Source organism: Phacochoerus africanus, chromosome 13 (genome assembly GCF_016906955.1).
Source record: "Phacochoerus africanus isolate WHEZ1 chromosome 13, ROS_Pafr_v1, whole genome shotgun sequence".
NCBI lineage: Eukaryota > Metazoa > Chordata > Mammalia > Artiodactyla > Suidae > Phacochoerus > Phacochoerus africanus.
The window spans coordinates 20,084,050-20,103,017 of NC_062556.1; positions in this window are offsets into that span (position 1 = coordinate 20,084,050).

Genomic DNA, 18,968 nt, shown 5'->3' on the forward strand with positions numbered 1-18,968 from the left:
CAGCCCAGATAAGATGAAAAGTTAAACTTCTGGAAAATTAGATATTCTTGGAAACTCTTGCTTTCTCTCAGTGACTAAAGTAAGAGGCAGAGCATGATGCAGTTTAAATGAATTATAAAGTCCTCAATTATACAGCCCCCATAGCGCTCTTTGTTCATTGATCACTGGTGGTCCTAGGATGTTAATATTTCCTGCCTCATTTTCCTTATCTTTCTGAGACCAATAATAATCAGAGTAATATTTTGAGAATTTATAGGACACATAAAAATTCTTTCCTTCCAAGGCTTATTCTCAAAAAAAAAAAAAATTGTGACCTCAAGTATTTCATTTTAATGAATTAAAAATGGTTATGTTTTATAGTTTTTATTTCCTTCCTGTCCACGCTTTTTCGGTGATTTCTAACCAGGTCAATGACTTTATATATCATTTATAAACTTGAAGACTACCACATTTAATAACTCTAATGTTGACCTCTCCCCTAAATTATTTTTCTTGTCTTTTGTCTTTTTAAGGCTGCACCTGCAGCATATGGAGGTTCCCAGGCTAAGGGTTGAATAGGAGCTACAGCTCCCAGCCTATGCCACAGCAACTTGGGATCCAAGCTGCATCTGCAGCCTACACCACAGCTAATGGCAATGGCAGATCCTTAACCCACTGGGCAAGGTCAGGGATCCAGCCCAAGTCCTCAAGGATACCAGTTAGGTTCGTTAACCACCGAGCCATGACGGGAACTCCTCCCCTAAACTCTATGCTCACGTACTCAAGTACTTTTTGGCATTTGAATACGTCAGAGGAAGCTCAAAGTTAACATATTTAAGAATGCAGTTTATACCCCTGTGCAACCTGGTCTTTCCTACTCTTTTACGTCTCATTCAAGGCAGCACAATTCACCTTGTTGCTTAGCTCAAACCTGCAAATAATATTTTCTTCTGTCCCTGCCATAATCCATATCCATTGCACTGGACTGTCTTAAGCTTGACATTCAAAACATATCCTGAATCCCCCTACTTTTAACCCACTCTATTGTTGCCACGCAAGTCCAAGGTAACTTCATCTCTTGCCTACTAACTTCCCGTTCTTGCCACTATCCAGTCAATTTACAGAGCCACCAGAAGGATGTTTTAAAAGCACAAATAGAAATCTGTTAACCTTTACCTAAACCCCACCCATATCATCCCCCAGTACCCAAAATAAAATCCAAATTCATATTCCTCAGTACAATCCTTAAGACATCACATGCCTAATCCTGCCAATATTTCTGACTTTTTCTTCCACTAACAACTTTGCTTACCTGTTCCTCGAACTTGCCAACTTCGTTTCCCCCCTCCGTACAGGTTTGTTTTTCATCTCCTCTTCCTGTCATGTTCCTCCCCCAGATCTTACAAGTATTCATTCAGGTATCTGATGAAATGTAACCATTTCTTTTTTTTTTTTTCCTTAACTTTTTAGGGCTGCACCTGGAGCATATGGAAGTTCCCAGGCTAGGGGTCAAATCAGAGCTGCAGCTGCTGCCAGAGCTGTGGCAACACAGGATTCTTAACTCACTAAGTGAGGCTAAGGATCAAACTAGCATCCTCATGGACACTAGTTGGGTTCTGCAACAGGAACTCCAAGTGTGACCATTTCCGTGAGGCACTTTCTGGACACTGTCTGAAAAATTTCAACCTGAGCATCACTTTCCACCCACTGATACCATCTGCCTCCATAACCATCTTAAATTATACTACAGATTTATGGGTTTGTTTTAATTTTCTATTCCTACTGCAAGGGAAGAATCTTGATAGATTTTGATCATTACTGTTCATTACCAACACCTAGGAGAATACATGCACATTTGTACATATGATAATTAGGTAGATCAAAGAGTGTGGAGATTTTTTTTTTTCTTTTTAGGGCCATGCTTGCAGCATATGGAAGTTCCCAGGCTAAGGATCAAATTGGAGTTGTAGCTGCTGGCCTACGCCAGAGCCACAGCAATGCAGGATCTGAGCCACATTTGTAAACTTCACCACAGCTCACAGCACCACTAGATCCTTTATCCACTGAGCAAGGCCAGGGATTGAACCCGTGTCCTCCTGGATACTATCGGGTTCATTGCTGCTGAGCCACAGTGGGAACTCTGCAGAGTCTTGAGTTAAAACATAACTCAAAAATATTTTTCACACCTCCCAGTGAGACTGTAGGGTCTGTGTCCCCTCTTCTTGGCACTGGATTAATAGACTGTGGCAGAAGTAATGCTGTGCTAGTGTTTCAGCTCAGGCCTTTAGAGATGTATTCGTGGGATATTCATGGAACCCACAAAAGATCCTTAAGAAAGCAAATGTGGAGCTCCCATCATGACTTTACAGTAATGAACTGACTAGGATCCATGAGGATGTGGGTTTGATCCCTGGCCTCACTCAGTGGGTTAAGGATCCAGTGTTGCAGTGAGCTGTGGGGTAGGTCACAGATGTGGCTCCGATCCCATGTGGCTGTGGTGTGGGCCTGCAGCTGCAGCTCTGATTCAGTCCCTAGCCTGGCAACTTCCATATGCTCAGGTGCAGCCCTAAAAAGACACACACACAAAGAAAAGAAGGCAATCAAGCAAACAGCCACATGGAGAAGTCATGTACAGCTGTTGTTGTCATCATCCTACCTGAGGTTCCAGTTGACAGCCTATATCAAATTGCAGATATGTGACTGAGACAGCCTTCAGATGATTCTAGCCCCCAGCCACTGAAAGCCCCCTACCCTTCCAACTCTCGGCACATGTAACGTGGAGAAGAGATCAACTTCCCTTTCCAGGTGTTGTCCACATTGTACGTTTGTGAGCGGAAAAAGTGACTGCTCTTGTTCTAAATCGTTTAGTACTGTGACGGAGCTGTGGATAACTGGAACAGTGAATAAATGATTAATACATATGTTGGTATTTCTCTAGGATGACTGTCGAGCACAATGTCGAGCACAATGACCTTAGAATTGCCTATGAAAACAGTGCAGTCAAGCACTGGATGAAGTGCTTTACTCACGCGGAGAAGAACAAGCAAGTTCACCTTCAGTAGTGGGCATTGGTCCCCCATGGCCAGTGGGTCCTTCTCAGCAGCTTCCAAGTGGCATTTAGCCTGTAGGTTCCTCTCTTGTGAAGCAGCAGCAGGACCCTGTCCTCTCCCTGCTGGGGACAGATATAATAGTGAAGTGGGCTGGGTGCCATGTGATACACACACTCAAGCAAAACAAAGGAATACATGTTGAGGCTGACACTTGGAAAGATATTCCTACCCAAGGGGCAAATCCCAGCACAGTCTATGAGGACTCTGTCTTTGGCAAGGAAGTGTTCTAGACCCAAGGTCCATTATTAGGTGGTGGAATGACTGCGTGTATGAGATGGCCTTCCCCTACAATTACTTATGTAGGTACTTTACTTGTGACCTTGCATAGATGTAAGTGGTCTCTATTTTCTTTTGCTTTTAAGGTTAGTATGGAATGGGTGTGGTAGATCAATTCTATCACTCGTAGCAATGACAAAAATCCATATAAAACTAAAGAAAAAAATTGTCTTAAGGCATCAGAGAGTTGCCAGAGGAAAAAGAAAAAGAAAAGCTACTGTAAGATTTTTAAGAAGGGAACTATAGAGACATAACCAATATTTTCTGGCCTACTGAGTGAGATATTTTCTGATTCTTGGCCTAGAGTTAGATACTGAGAATCAGACAGAGGGGCTGCTCATGAAGTTCGAAAAGTCAACAGAGCTTTTGGCAGTTTCATGGAGCCAAGAAAATAAAAGTTGGAAGCCAAAGTAGCCAAGATATGAGGGTCTTGTTTTCAGAATGAAAAGAAGTGTAAAGAAGACAAACTCTGAGTCTGGGCAGGTTTTTTTTTTTTTGTTTTTCCATGAAGTATTTGGTGAATTCTTAAGCTGCAGAGCATAAGAAGAAAGAAGCCAAACAGCAAAATTCGGAAAAATAATGTCAGGGTTTTAAGACTTATGGTGCAAGACAAAAATTAGAGTTCAGGACACACCAAAAAGGACATTATGGTAGATATCCTAAACTCTCAGATGGGGATTGCTCAGAAATAAGGAGAAAAATTACCAAATAAAAGGTAACTTGAGTGAGCTCAGTCTCTGATCGTAGTTTCAGTAGTATCTATGACTTTATCCTCCCTATTGCTTACCTGAGAATAGAATAAACTTCTATGGAGAAGGTAAACTTTTCCAGATCCTCCAAAATTTTTCTAATGTGTATCTGCCATTTATTCAAAAATTAGAAGTCAAACAAAATGGCAAGAGAAAAGAAAAGCAGCAATAGAAAGATTATTCAGTTATTGGAATCATCTAACAAGAATATGAAAGTAATTTTTATAAATTTGAGAAAAGAAATGGGAAGATGGAAATCTTTGTGTGTGTGGAGGGGGGCATACCTGTCACATATGGAAGTTTCCAGGTTGGGGGTTGAATCAGAGCTTCCACTGCCAGCCTACACGACAGCCACAGCAACACCAGATCCAAGTCGCATCCAGGACCTATGCCTCAGTTTTCAGCAACTCCAGATCCTTAACGCACTGAGCAAGGCCAGGGATCAAACCCACATCCTCACAAACACTACATGGGGTTCTTAACCTACTGAGCCACAATGGAAACTCCACAAGATGGAAAATTTTATCAGGAAAAATAATCTTTTAAAAAATCAAATGAAAATTAGACAAGTGTAAAATTAGAGAACTGTTAAAATAAGTAAAATTAAAAACTAATTGGTTTAATGATAGATTTGAAAAAAGAGAAGATTAGTAAAATGGAAGATAGGTCAGTAAAAATACACTTAACATATAAGAGTTCTAGAAGAGAAGCAAAAGAGAATGAGACAAATATTTCAAGAGATATGAGATAAATTTTTCACATGTTAATAAAAACATCAGGAAACATATGCAGAACGTTCTATAAATCCAAATGGGAAAATATAAAGAAAGCTACATTTAGACAATCACAAACTGCTAAAAACAAGAAAAATTATTTTAAAATAGCTGAAAGGAAAATAATATATTACCTTTAAAGAAGCAATAATAAGCTGACAGTGGACATAAAAATATTAAAATGACAAAAAATGATATGCTATGCAAAGAAAAACTTTAAAAAGTTAATGTGGCTATAATACCAGCCAAAATAAGATTTCTAATATTTTCTGCCTTGCATTTAAAATACAGTTGGCCCTCCATAGTTACAGGTTCCCCATCTGCAGATTCAACCAATGGCAACCTGTGCATTATGTTCAGGATCTGCAGTTGGTTGAATATGTGAGTATAGAACCCTGCAGATATGGAGGGCAGACCATGGGACTTGAGCATCTGTGGATTTGTATAGCTGTGGGTCCTGGATCCAGTCTTTTGTGGATTCCAAGGGATGATTATATACCTCTTGCAAAAAGCATAGAGCTCTGAAATTCTTTATGCTGTTATTGGATTACTCAGTCCATTCAAGTATAATGTAATCAGTGATATATGGAGGTGATTTACAGTCTTAGAGTTGTTTACTATTTTTCCCTGACTTTTCTTTTTCTCTTCTTCTATTTATTATTTTTATTAGTTCATTTTTCTCTTACTAGCTTATGAGTTAATGCATTTTTTGTGTTTACACTAGAAATGCATGTGTATCTCTACAACATACATGCTTGACAAAAACGAATAAAATTCTAGTTTGTAATATACCTAATAATATAACTTTAAATATATAAGGTACAAAATAAAATGGAAAACCTAGACGAAATGGACAAATTCTTACCAAGGCACAACCTTGCAAGACAAAACCAGGAAAAAAAGTATGAATAGACTAATAGCAAGTACTTAAATGGAAACTGTGATTTAAAAACTTCCAACAAACAGAAGTCTAGGGCTAGATGACATCACAGCCAAAATTATATCAAAAATTTAGAGAAGAGTTAACACCTATTCTACTGAAACCCTTCCAGAAAATTACAGAGGAAAGAACACTCTCAAGCTCATTCCATGAGGCCACCATCACCCTGATACCAAAGCCAGGCAAAGACAGCACAAACAAAAATTATAGGCCAGCATCACAATAAACAAAGATGAAAATATCCTCAACAAAGTATTAACAAATTGAATCTAACAGTATATTAAAAGGGTCATACACCATGACCAAGTGGGATTCATCCCAGGGATGCAAGGATTCTTCAGTATCAGTATATCAATCATTGTGGCACACCACATTAACAAACTGGAGAATAAAAACCATATGCTCATCTCAATAGATGCAGAAAAAACTTCTGACAAAATCCAACACCCATTTTTGATAAAACTCTCCAGAACGTGAGCATGGAAACAATCCCATTTACCATCACACCCAAAGAATAAAATACCTAGGAATAAACCTACCTAAAGCGGCAAAAGATCTGTTCTCTGGAAACTGTAAGACACTACCTCAACATAATAAAGGCCATATATGACAAACCCACTGCAGCTAACATCATTCTTAATAGTGAAAAGCAGAAAGTATTTCTCCCAAGATCAGGAAGAAGACAAGGATGTCATGCTCACCACCTCTACTCATTTTTTTTTTTGCCCCATTTTTGGCTGCCCTGTGGCATATGGAGTTTCTGGGGCAGGGATCAGATCTGAGCCACAGTTATGACCTACTGTGATGTCAGATCCTTAACCCACTGTGCCAGACGGGGGATCAAACCTATGACAGAGCATTCCAGTGACACCACTGATCCCATTGCACTACAGCAGAAACTCCTCACCACTTTTACTCAACACAGTTTTGGAAGTCTTAGCTATGACAATCAGAGAAGAAGAAGAAAAGGAATCCAAATTAGTAAGGAAGAAATAAAACTATCACTGTTTGTAGATGACATCCTATAGAAAATCCTAAAGGTGCTACCAGAAAATTGTTAAAAATCAACAAAGAATTTGGTAAAGTAGCAGGATACAAAATTAATACACAGAAATCTCTTGCATTCCTATACACGAACAATTAAGGAAACAATCCCATTTGCCATCACACTCAAAAGAATAAAATACCTAGGAATAAACCTACCTAAAGAGGCAAAATATCTGTACTCTGGAAACTGTAAGACACTAGTGAAAGAATCAAAGATGACACAAACAGATGGAACACTATGTAATGTTATACCAGAATCAATAACGTCAAAATGATTATACCCAAGGCAATCTACAGATTCAGTGCAATCTCTATCAAATTACCTATGGCATTTTTCATAGAACTAGAATGGAAAAATTTTGAAGTTGTATGGAAACACAAATGACCCCAAATAGCCAAAGCAATATTGAAAAAGAAAACAGGAACTAGAGGAATCAAGCCCCCTAACTTATGAGTATTCCACAAAGCTACATTCATCAAAACAGTATGGCACAAAACCCCAGAAATATCGATCAGAGGAACAAGATAAAAAGCCCAGAGATAAACCCACACACCTAATTCAACTAATCTATGACAAGGGGGGCAATAACATACAATGGGAAAAAGTCTCTTCAATAAATGGTGTTGGCAAAGCTGGACAGCTACATGTAAGATAATTAGAACATTCTCTGATACCATACATGAGAATAAAATCAAAATTGATTAAAGACCTAAATGTAAGATTGGCTATTATAAAACTCCTACAGGAAAACATAGGCAGAACACTCTTTGACATAAATTACAGCAGTATCTTTTTGGATCCAACTCTTAGAGTGATGAAAAGAAAAAGAAAAATAAACAAATGGGGTCTAATTAAACTTAAAAAGTTTTTCACAGCAAAGGAAACCATGAGAAATAAAAAAAAAAAAAAACTCCACATAATGGGAGAAAATTTTTGCAAACAAAGCAACCAACAAGGGATTCATCACCAAAATATGCAAACATTCCATATTGCTTTATATCACAAAATAAAAACCTGATCAAAAAATGGGCAGAAGATCTAAATAGACATTTCTCTAAAAATACAGGCAAATAGCCAAAAAGCACATGAGAAATGCTCAACATCACTATTAGAGAAATGCAAATCAAAATTACAAGGAGGTATCACCTCACACCAGTCACAACTGCAATCATCAAAATGTCTACAAAAATAAATGCTGGAGAGGGTGCTGAGAAAAGGGTAACCTCTTGCACTCTTGGTGGGAATGTCAACTGGTGCAGCCATTATGAAGAACTACATGGAGCTTCCTTAAAAAACTAAATCTAGGGAGTTCCTGTCATGGCTCAGCAGAAATGAATCTGGCTAGTATCCATGAGGATGCAGGCTCAATCCCTGGCTTTGCTCTGTGGGTTAAGGATCTGGCATTGCTGTGAGCTGTGGTGTACGTTTCAGACACTGCTTGGATCCTGCATTGCTGTGGCTGTGGTGTAGGCCAGAAGCTGCAACTCCAGTTTGTCCCCTAGCCTGGGAATGTCCATGGGTGAGGCCCTACAAAGTCAAAAGAAAAGTAACTAAAACTAGAACTACCTTATGATGCAACACCCCCACCCCTGAGCATATCCAGAGAAAACCATAATTTGAAAAAATTCATGCACCCCAATGTTCACTGCATCACTATTTACATTAGCCAAGACATGGAAGCAACCTGAGTGTCCACTGACAGAGCAATGGATAAAGAAGATGTGGTACATACATACAATGGAATGTTACTCAGCCATAAAAAAAGAACAAAAAAAAATGCCATTTGCAGCAACATGAATGGATCTAGAGATTGTCTGACTTACTTGAATTAATATGATAAATATACAAATATCATATATATAAATGATATGTAAATAATAAAAATGACACAAAATAATTTATTTCTAAAATGAAAAAACCCACAGATTTCAAAATCAAATTTATGGTTACCAAGGAGGAACCCATGGCAGGGGGGACTGGAGGTTGGGATTAATACATACACACTGTTATATATGAAATAAATAATAAGGACCTACTGTATAGCACAGGGAGGTTTACCTAATGTACTGGAATTTTATGGGGAAAAAGAATGGATATATGTATATGTATAACTGATTCACTTTGCTATATACCTGAAATTAATACCTAAATTCATCAGCTGTACTCCAATAAAAATTTAAAAAATTACAATATATAAGGCACAGAATATAGGAGAAATGTGAAACTTCACACAGTGAACGTCTCTCAGTAATAAAGTAGAACTATAGAATATTCACAGCACTATTCAAGTCCAAAATGAAAATGAAACAGCCATATTTCTATCAACAGTAGAATAGACAAATTATAAATTTATAGATGGACTATTATACAGTAATTTCTATGAATGAACTACTACAGGTGACACAGATCAATCTTACAGAAAGAACATTGAGTAAAGGAAGCCAAAAACAAAAGATGAAATACTATATGATTCAATTTGATTTAAAAGTAAAACATAGGCAAGCTCATCCGTGATGAGAAGATTCACAGTAGTTATTATCTTTGCAGAAGGAAGTGACCGAAAGGTTATATATAATAGGAGTGTCTTGATGCCGATGATGTTCTGGTTCTCAATTGAAATTCGTGTCGTGGAAAGTAAAGACACTGTCGGCTAAGTGTTGACCTCTCTGTGGTTATGTTGGCATCTCTATGGGCGGTTCAGCAATCTATTAGCATTTATGAGCATTCTGTCTAGGATTTTGAGCTGGTAATAACTGAGGAGGGACAGAGTGAGGTGGGTGTAGCAGAAAGTCGCAGCGTGGAAATACAAGACGATATACGATGGCAGGAATTTTCAAACTACAGTCTGCACCTGAAGAGTTTATTGGACACACAGATTTCTGGCCACTACCTGCTAGAGATCATGATTAAGTCTGCTCTCTTAGCCAGGAATGAGCATTTTAACAAACACTCCCAAGAATTCTGACACAGATGGTTTAAAGACCAGTCTTTGAGAAACACAGAGTGGGAGTAAGGTGATCTTTGGTAGTGGGAACACTTAGGTTACAAAAGTATAAAATCCAAACATAAAATATCACAATATCTTTTAAGCCATTGGGCTACACAGCCCATGTTCTGATAGGTTCTCTATAGGGTCTCTTTAAGCTCAACTCCTCTGAAAGTTTGGAAAGCATGTCACAAAGTAAGTGACAGGCTTTCGGAATACATGTTATTTTTATAAGAAAAATCTTGAATCTACTCTAATTTAAAATCATTTCAAACTTTGGTTTTCCACTTGATAATAAATTATATACTATGTATAACATTGATCACAACACACAACTTGTCACAGCACTGTGCTTGGTGATCCCTGGCGTATTCATTAATGGAAGATGGGGCTCATAGTAAGTTTTGAAGAGAATAGCTGAAAAAGCCATTTTTTCAGGGAAGTTGAAAATCTCTGGACACTATTATTGTTTGTTTGTTTGTTTTTTAAAACCTGCTCTGAAGCCAAGATCTTTTTGCAATTCCCTTTTAGAGAAGAGGTAAACGAATACTATAGACATTGTGAACATCCCTAGTCACCCTGCAGCAAGGAGAGAGGGGCAGTGTTTGGGGTTTCCAGGTAAGCTCAGATTGGTCACCTCTTTCTGAATGTACTTCAGTCTCTATAGCGGAAAATGTCCTTCTCAACCTTGGTGACAAAGCACCTCCACCAAATGAACAGGGCCTGGGTATGTGAAAGATACTTTCTCGAGCTCCTCTCTAGTAGAAAACCATTTCACAGACGAGATGGAGTCCTGGACTGAAGAACAGGTTGTGTAGGGCCTCGGCCCTGGCTCTTCAACACAATGAGTAAATCACACAATCCCTACTTGGCTTTCCTCTCCCCCATTCAGAACTGAAGTATGCATTATCTTTTTTCTTTTCTGTGTCTTTTTTTTTTTTTTGTCTTTTTATCATGCTGCACCCACAGCATATGGAGGTTCCCAGGCTAGGGGTCAAATCGGAGCTGTAGCTGCTGGCCTATGCCAATGAGGGATCCGAGCTGCATCTAAGACCCACACCACAGCTCACGGCAACACCGGATCCCTAACCCACTGAGCGAGGCCGGGGATCAAACCCACAACCTCATGGTGTCTAGTCAGATTCGTTAACCACTGAGCCATGACGGGAACTCCTATCTGATCTTTTTCTTAAAATTTCTCAGGGAATCCGGCCCATTAATTGTTGCCCATTTCAATGCCTATTGACTTATTAAAGCTTTTACTTGCGAGGGACATGTGGAGAAGCATCTTTCAGTTGGAAAAGCACGCTCAACATCTAATCATCAAACTTCACAATAATGGTGACTTTATGTTCCCCCGCACGCAAGACCACAGTAACAGAATAACACCTCCCAGACTCATCACATGGCTCTGCTAGTGCAGTCCTCTGGCGGACTTGTATGTTCCCTTTATGGAGATTCTCTTCAACATCAATGACGTCTTTCTCCTCTTGGACTCCAGGCAATACATAGACTTCCAAGGCACCTGTCTGTCACACCTCTATGACTGGATGTCAATACCCTTCTTTTTCATTCCTGGAGGTGACTTTATGAGCCCTGGGCTCATACACAGCCACTCTGGTGGTGGCTGATTTCATTCTGCTCCTCTTTCACTATCGTTTCTGTTTAGTATCATTTCTCTTTTCCACCCATCAGCTTGATGAACTGGAACAAAGGAGTTCTCTTCTCTAGGATTCAAAGATCCAGAGAGACAAAGCCAAGACAAAAGGCACTGGGATACACACATACCTATTTACACTAAATTTAACCTCTCACTAGGCTTGAGGTGAAGACGGGTTACACGCCCTGAATCCCACCTATCCCCCAGGGGCGGGGGTGGGACTCACAGCTTTATAACAGATCTTCCAGAGACACACATCCAGAAATCCTTCTTTTCTTCACTCTGACAACTGCTTCTATAATTGATCTGGCTGATGTAGCATTTGTACATGTGTGATCTAGCTTTGGTAATTCTCATCTCCTTTACTTCTGTATCTTGGTTCAAACTAATTTCAACATCCTATCACTTAGCCAAGGGTAAGACTGCTGCCTTATCTGATATTCACCATTGCGTCTGCGTTAAGGATATTGCTGAAGAAGAAGTGTATTATGTTGAACACAGTGAAAACTTCTGGAAGACATTTCTTGCTAATGTTACAATTAGAATAATTCTGTAGCACTTGATTTTATCTTGACACTGCAAATCGTGTAGTTGGATCCTACATTCTTTTCTATGAAAAATTCAGAGCCTAATTTACGTCTTGCTGATAGCACTGGTACAGGATTCTATGTATAACCTTATTCCTGGCACTGTTTTCATTTAGTTCCTGCCTTATTTGGATTTTTCTATTTGATGTTTAAAAGGCAGTTCCGTAGAATGTGAAGAGCTCAATCTTTGGAGGAGGATCCATGTTGGCTTATATTCTGGATACACCCTTGCTGTGTGACCTTCTCATTTCCTCTCTAAGCCTCATTTTCCTCATCTGGAAAATTATGATAAAACAGTATCTGTTCCTTTTTATACGTTGTTATGAGAATAATGCATATAAAGCATGTAGCATAGTGGTTGGCCATGATCACACCTGTGCTCAAGAAATAGAAGCTCCCATGATTACTATCTATGTTTATCTCTCTCTCTCAAAACACTCTTAGGCTGTACCAAATGCAAGCCTCTCTCCTCTGATTCCAAATCGAGTAAGCCTTTCACTATATCACACATCTTCCCTGTGACTCACATTTCCAAAATTCTTTCATTTAGTCTCCAGCAACTGCATGAATCACAGTTTAAAAAAAATCCAATATTTCGGGACATGGACACCATATTAAATGCCAATCATTTCCCCGCTAGACACTATACAGCATCAAAATCTCACAGATTGAGGAAATCCTAATGAATTGTCTTCTTGCTTAGTTGCTTCTTTTTATAGCCCCTGGTTGTTTCCCAAAGCAAATTACCCTCTTTTCCTAAACACCCTGCTTACCAACTCACCACCCCTTCTCTCTCTACAGGTGGACATCAACTTTATCCACCCTTCCCTCTTCCCCTTTATATGTAATACATCACTCATCCTGTAAGAGTTTACTTTACTGCCTCCCAGTCCTCTCCATGCCTCTGGATTTCTCTGACAACCATCTATGTGACCTACTTGTCCTCCCTCTCACTACTCAAGCTACACTACCCTGCATATCACAACCACATGCAAGATAGGGTACATTTTGCTCAATAGCAAAAAAACAAAAAACAAAAAACAAAAAAACTAACAACCCATCCAAAAAATGAGAAGATTGAAATAGATGTTTCTCAAAAAAGACAGATGACCAAAAAAAAAAAAAATCACATGCAAAGATGCTCAACATCACTAATTATTAGAGAAATGCAAATCAAAATGACAATGAGGTGTCCCTTCATACCAGTCAGAAGGGCCGCCATCAAAAAGTCTACAAATAAAGGGTGTGGAGAAACCAGGGCAGCTTCAAGGTTATTTCCTCTCCTCCAACCTCAGTGTCCTTTGTGTAGATCCTGGATTAGATGGATTCTCTTTCACATATTCTCAGTGAGAGACTTGAGGACTGGAATTGGTGGAGGTTGACTTCATTTTCTTTTCAGGAACATCACCACAAGGTCCCTTAAATTTAGTGCCATACTCCGTACATCTTTAACCCTTAGAAATGTCTGAACTAGATGAGGACCCAATGTCTTGGTCAAGTATACCCCCAAACTTCAGAAGACACATAACAAATACCTTCCTCCCCACAGCAAACAAGAGAAAGACAACAGTGAACACTTACAGTGGTAGCCGGGAGCCTGGAGTTGTGCTCCACACAAGCCGCTGGATCATGTGACAGCTCTGTTCAGGGAGACATTCCCTCTGAGGCTCTCTTACCAGCTCCCATTGAGGGATCAGCCCAAGTATGAGCAGGACTCAGGGGGCTCAACAAGAATACAGCCAGAAAACAGATGCATCTCCCCTTCTTTCAGTCAGCTCAACACAAGAAGGGCAAAGTATACATTCTCCAGCCCCACAGAGAAGTGTTAATAGTTTCTCTATTAGCAATGTACCCCCAGTAATACAATGTCTCCCCTCCTTTCTCAATTTCTTATCATATTGATGTACTGGGAGGTGGCTACTGCTGTTGCTGGCTCACTGCCTAGTTTCATTAAGGACTTATGTAGTAGTTTTTGTCCTCAGTTTTGGACCTTAACTGCAATTCTCAGGTGACAGCAGATGACCCACTGGACATCTTGTCACATATAAAAGTATGCCTTGGATCTATCATAATAATGACTTTGATAAGCCTCAAATAGCTTGTGATCAAAATGTGTTGTCAGACATAGAAAACAAACTTACGGTTACCGAAGGGGAAAAGGGGAGTTTGAGATGAACAGATACCAACTGCTATATATAAAATAGATGAGCAACAAGGATGTGCTGTATAGCACAGGGAATTCTATTCCATATCTTGTAGTAACCTATAATGGAAGATAATCTGAAACACACACGCACCTGAAATCACTTCGCTGTGCACCTGAAACTAACACAATATGGTAAGTCAACTACACTGCAATAAAAAACTCATTTTAAATGTTGCATTGTCCCTGACTAGCATGAAAAATACTGTTTCAGTTTTGTCACTGAGAAGTGCTGGACCACAGTAAAGAGAACTCTAGGGAGTGAGCCAAACCAAGATAACCTTATAGAAGTCGTGTAAAGTAAAGATTTTGCTCTTTTCTCTGGAAATTCTGTCCAATAATGCAAAAAGGAGGTGGGGGGGGCAAGGAATGAATAATCTGTTTTTTCTTTCTACATGGTCTTACTCATCACATGATTGCTTGGCACCTTCGCTTTGCTCTGGTGGACACCACCTAAGAGCAGTTTCTGTTGACTTCCCTGCAGTCAGTTTTTGTGTCCCTATGATACGGAGAGAGCCAGCTACACCATAATTAAAGTTTCGTGCCATGGCGAGTAAACACATATGGCAAGTAAGCTGAGACAAAACAAGGCACCACATAGCAGATGTGAATGTAGTAGCATTGGGGAGAAAACGCCTTTGCTGTTTCTTCTGCTCCTTACTCTTAGGAGCACCCATTGCCGTAGCAACACATTAAGCCTCCTTTTACTTCTTGAGTCAACAATAAAGTGGCAGAAGCAGTATCAAGTATTAAAACTCACAGGAGGGATTAACAATAACATTGCATTTAACAAGACAACATAATAAACAGATCCGCCTACTAAATTTACCTAGTGCAGCATCTGTTTTCAGGGAGTGCAAACTGCCTTTTAGAGTCTGTTCTCATTTCTGCAGCTCTCACTGTGGGGAATGTGAAATTCAAGCATCAGCTTCCTTCACAGGAAACTAAAAAATCATCTGCCCAGTGAGTTATGGATGGAGTCACGATAATGGACCTAGTTTCTTTTTCTCTGTCTTAGTCAAGCATTCTTCATCAATCCTCACTGCCTTTTCTGAGGAATTAAATGATCTTCCTCCCCTGCAAAACCAAATCAAAGGCAAGTGAAATCTCCTAGAGCTACATGTCCCAGGACAGTAGCCACTAGTCCTTTGTGGCCTTTGAGCACTTGAAATGTGGCTGAACCCAACTGAGAAATACTGCAAAATACAAAATACCAGAGTTTCCGTTGTGGCCCAGCAGGTTAAGAACCCAACATAGGGTCCATGGGGATGTGAGTTCAATCCCTGGCCTCACTCAGTGGGTTAAGGATCCGATGTGGCCGTGAACTGTGATGTAGGTCTCAAATGTGTTTCATATCTGGTGTTGCTGTGGCTGTGGTATAGGCTGGCAGCTGCAGCTCCAATTTGACCCCTAGCCCTGGAACTTCCATATGCCATGGGTGCAGCCCTAAAAAGAAAAAAAAATTCACACCAAATTCCAAGTATTTAGCATAGAAAAAAAAATAATGAAAAAGATCTCATTAACAGGTGTTTATGTTGATTGCACATTAACAAGGTAACATGTTGGCTATGTTGAGTTTCTTATTTTTTTAATGTGCCTACTAGAAAACTTAAAATACCATGCATAGCTCACATTGGTGGTGCACAATACATTTCCATTGGGCTGCAGCTGAAACCATCACCCTCTAGGGATGCTGATTCACTTCCTTCCCCACTTCTCCCTCAACAACTCTTCTCTTTCCTCCACTGTCCTTCTCCTCTCTGCTTCCTTGTTATTTTGATCTTTGTCGCTATGTTTTCCCCCTTCTTTTTTCTCCATCTCACCTGAGATTAGGAATAAAGAGAAAGGAGAAGGTGGAGAGAGAGAGAGAGAGATTGATTCAGTGTCTTGACTCAGTATACAGATGACCATCCATCCTCAAAGTTGGCTCCAGAGAGGACTGAAAAGGAAGCAACCATGATTTTCAGCAATTCCTCTCCTCTTTCTTGGAAGACAACATCCCTACCCATTCCCTCTCTCTAAAAAGATATATGCTTCTCTCCTCATAAGGGAGCAGTAGGGAGCTACTTTTACAGACCCCCCCCCTACTGCCACCTAGATTTGCCCTCCAGGATAAGTGACAAATTTGATCGTAAGACTTCAGGAACCACCTGACAGTCACTGCACCACAATAATAAAGAGTAGATCACTATTTTAAGTCTCAGGCAGCAGCTCCTGTCACCACCTGGGTTATTCTCTCCATTGAGTTTTTAGACTTCTGTTTTTGGCTGAATAATGCACCCCCCTCCCACAGGTTCAAATCCTAATCCCACTGAACCTGTGAATCTTATTTTATGTGGCAAAGGGGACTTTGCCTTCATGGTGATTAAGGTAAGAAACTGGAGATAGAAAGATTATCTTGGATTATCCATCTGGGTGTGCCCTGTGGAATCACAGGACTTCTTTTAAGAGGCAAGAAGTTCAAAGTCAGAGAGAAGGCAAGAGGATGATGGTCATAGTTTTTGTCCTCAGTTTGGGACCTTAACCAGTTCTGAGATGACAGCGGATATCTCACTGGACATCTTGTTACTTGTAAAATTCCACCTTGAATCTATCTCAAACATTTAATAATGACTTTGATAAAACTTGAAGAGCTTATAATCCAAATGGTGTATTATTAGACATCTAACTTATGGTTACCAAAGGATAAAGGGAGGTGGGTAGGAGTTTGGTATTAACAGATACAAACTACTATTCATAAAATACATGAGGGCCAAGGAATGTTGGAGGCCCCTAGAAGCTGAGAAAAAAAAAGGTGTAGAAATGGATTCCATCCCAGAGCCTCCAGAAGGAAGCAGCCCTGCCAACACCTTGATGTTAGACTTCTAACTTTCAGAACTGTAAGATGAGAAATGTGTAAAATTTGTATGGTTTTAAGCCACTAAGTTTGTGGCAGTTTATTCCAGTGGCTATAGACAACTAAGAGTCTCCAAATCTTTTAGACAAGCCCGAATGGGTGGGGCCAGTCTGGCTTCAGCTCCACTGTCTGAACCTAGTATGCCAATCAAAGCTGTGATGCTTCTAAGGACTCCGTGGGAAAGAAGCCCCATTGCATTCTTCAACTCTGATCATTCTGGAGAGCCCTAATAAAAGCTCATTTTTTCCCCCACTTCACCCAGTTCTCTGTTTATTCACCATCTGTCACAACTCTGAAGGCGGGGGTGTATGGCGAGACTCAAGAAGGGACACCTACGCGAGACCTCTAACATCCTGTTTACACCTGCTTTCAGACTCGTGAACTTGACAACTAGAGGCTCCAGCTCCATTGCTGCCCCCAGGCTTCCTTTCTCAACTTCCTCAACCCTGCTTTCACTTGCCCCATGATTCTGCCCCTTAACAATACTGCCTACATTTATGGAGTGCCTTCTATGTACCCTGCTCTACAGCAGACATGATAAGGATATTCTAAAAGGTATAGGGCATATGCTGTATTTGCATCAAGTTAGTGGACAAGGCCTACATATGAAATGGAGAATGTTCACAATTATCTCTGGTTGTGTTGGAAAATGAATAGTTCAGACTATAAATGCATTACATTTTGTTAGAACTTTGTTCACGACTATGGTATTTATCACCTATGTTGTTACTCGAAAGATTTAAGGTTGCTTGATAATTATCATTATTAAAAATACATATATAGTGCTTTGCAACTGATGGAGTGAATTTACATATATATTGTTCTCACAATCTTGTGAAGCTGGTAATAAAATCTCCCTTGATAGATGAGAATCTGAGAAGTCTATGGGGTTTCCCAAAGTTTTACAGAGAAGAGTGAATGGAGTCTGCAGTAGAAGCCAGGTCCAGCCACATCTTTTCTCAATTACATAGCAGAAAGTGCAAGTGAATTTTTCTGTGTAGGCTAGTATTGAGGCTGGGGTTTAGGCTGCTGAAACTGATAAAACACTTCCCTATAACTCACATCAGACGTCAGCAAGGGGCCGGCACAATCTCCCAGTTCCTGGTAAGAGATGCTCACAGGACTTGATCCTTATGGAACGAATACCTCTGGGAAATAATGGGTTGAACAATGGGGTTTTTGAACCGTAAAACAGAGTAGATAAATTCAACTTGACAAAACTGAAAATCTAGGTCAAATTCTCAAAACACCACAAACAAAAAGAAGTGCTAAAATAAGCACAAACTTATCACAGCACTTCAACCATTATTTTCTTATGTAATTCGATGCTCAAACATACAGTTTTGTAAATAATACACACACAATGGAAAACTCTCTCTTATTTAATAAGGGCTTGCAAAGAACTGTTACTTTTCTGCCCATCCGTGCAGTTCTCCCCCACCCAAGCCCCAGCAGCATTGGAAATAGGCATTCCAGTCACTAAGGGAATGTGAGCAGAGCTGGGCCAATCAGAGTTCCCTATTCATACCCTGAGTATGTGGTAATTGGTCCAGAGGTGGTCATGTGACCCAGGAAGGGCCAATAGTTTTTTTTTTCCCTTTAACAGGCCCTTTGGAAAAGGAAGCTCGTTTTACCCTGCAGTTACTCAGTCAAGCGACCTGGAGAAGCCTTTCTAAAGACAGAGGCTAAGGAGGGATAGGTTGACAGGAAGCTGCATGAAGGAGAAAGGAAAGGAAAAGCCTGGTGATGTGAGACCTCATT